The sequence below is a fragment of the Nuphar pumila genome, chromosome 5, assembly GCF_984573655.1.
Source record: "Nuphar pumila chromosome 5, dmNupPumi1.hap1.1, whole genome shotgun sequence".
NCBI lineage: Eukaryota > Viridiplantae > Streptophyta > Magnoliopsida > Nymphaeales > Nymphaeaceae > Nuphar > Nuphar pumila.
Window position 1 is genome coordinate 59,841,482 of NC_143253.1, and position 2,342 is coordinate 59,843,823.

Genomic DNA, 2,342 nt, shown 5'->3' on the forward strand with positions numbered 1-2,342 from the left:
TGACCATCAAAAGCCCCATTTGGTGCCCTGGTCCTTTCCCAGATGAAACATGATGGCTCTAAACGGTTATGTGTGGATTATCGTGCTTTGAACAAGGTCACGGTGAAGAACAAGTACCCATTGCCATTGATAGCGGACTTGTTCGATCAGCTAGGCAGTGCCCGTATCTTTTTCAAGCTAGATCTACGATCGGGTTACTGGCAGGTGAGGATTGTTGAAGGTGATGAGCCGAAAACAACTTGCGTCACCCGCTATGGTGCTTACAAATTTCTAGTAATGCCATTCGGGTTGACAAATGCTCCAGCCATGTGCACGATTTTAATAAACCAGATCTTCTACCCTTACTTAGACAAGTTTGTGGTAGTCTACCTGGATGATATCGTGATCTACAACAGCAACATGGAGGAACATGTCAGGCACTTACGAACAGTGTTTTAGGTGCTGAAGGAGAATGACCTCTGTGTCAAACGAGAGAAGTGTCTCTTCGGGCAGGAGGAGATCAGCTTCCTTGGCCACGTTGTTGGGCATGGTGTGCTGCGTATGGATGGGCAGAAGATAAGGGCCATCCAGGAATGGGTTCCGCCAAGCAAAGTGTCAGAATTGCGATCATTTTTTGGTTTGGCAAACTATTATCGGCGTTTCATTGAAGGTTATTCCCTCATTGTTGCGCCCCTCACAGATTTGTTAAAGAAGAATCCGGTATAGCTCTAGACAGAAGCGTGCCAAGATGCCTTTGATGGCTTGAAGAAAACCTTAGTGAGGGAGCCAGTGTTGCGACTGCTTGATCATTCGAGACCCTTTGAAGTCCACACTGATGCCTCAAACTTTGCCATTGGCGGAGTTATTATGCAAGATGGTCATCCAATCGCATATGAGAGTCGCAAGCTGAAGGATGCAGAGAGGCGTTACATAGTGCATGAACCAGAGATGACCGCCATTGTGTATTGCCTCAGGACCTGGCAGCACTACCTTTTGGGTGCCGAGTTCGTCGTCAAGACAAACAATGTGGCCACGAGCTATTTTCAGACACAGAAGAAGTTGACGCCTAAACAAGCTCGATGGCAGATGTTTTTGGCTGAGTTCGACTTTGCCTTGGAGTACAAGGTTGGAAAGACCAATGTTGTGGCGGATGCCTTGAGCCGTAGGGCTGAACTGGCAGCTGCGCGCGCGGAGTCTTCCGAAGTGAATTTGGAGGGTGCATTGCTGAGCCACATCCGCGAGGGTACGCAGCTGGATCCGACCACACAACACCTTGTTTCTCTAGCGCAGGCAAGGAAGACTCAGCGATTTTGGCTACAAAATGGCCTCCTCGTAACAAAAGAGAGACGCATCTTTGTACCACGGTGGGGAAGCCTTCGCCGAGAGCTACTCAAGGAGTGCCATGATACACTATGGGCCAGCCATCCTGGTCAGGAGCGGACCTTAGCACTCCTTGAGCACAGCTACTATTGGCCGTAGATGAGAGACGACGTTAAGGGGTATGTGCGGACATGCCTCATCTGCCAGCAAGATAAGGGGACAAACCAGAAAGTTGTCGGTCTCCTTGAGCCTCTACCAATTCCAGAACGTCCTTGGGATAGCATCTCTATGGACATTATTGTTAGTCTGCCGAGGGTAGAGGGCCTCAGTTCTATTTTGGTTGTGGTGGATCATTTCTCAAAGTATGACACCTTCATCCCAGCTTCCAAGAAGTGCCCTGCAGAGTTGTTCGTAAAGCATGTGGTGAAGCACTGGGGCATACCAAAGAGCATTGTGAGTGATCGCGATGCTCGCTTCACGGGCAAGTTCTGGCGTGAAGTATTTCGGCTACTTGGCTCTGAGTTGTTGTTTTCAACAAGCTTTCATCCGCAGACAGATGGGCAGATAGAGCGTATCAACGGGATACTGGAGCAGTACCTTAGGCACTTTGTTAGTGCCAATCAGAAAAATTGGGTGAAGCTCCTTGATGTGGCACAATTTTGTTATAATCTGCAGAAGAGCGAGTCTTCAGGCCACAGTCCATTTGAGATAGCCACGAGGCAGCAGCCACTGACCCCGCACACTCTTGCCACACAAGAAAAGGGAAGGCCATCATTCGCCTATCAGTTTGTTCGCGACTGGCACGAGCAAAATGAGTTGGCGAAGGCATTCTTACACAAAGCGGCAAAGAGAATAAAGAAGTGGGTGGACAAATACCGTCGGCCCGCAGTGTTCCAAGTTGGGGACCAAGTGTTGGTGAAGTTATATCTTGATTGCACAGGCATCTTTCGCGGGCGGCACCGCAGACTACTCAGAAAGTATGAGGGATCCTTCACCATCACAAAGAAGGTGGGCAAGCTGGCATACAAGCTGGAGTTGCCCCC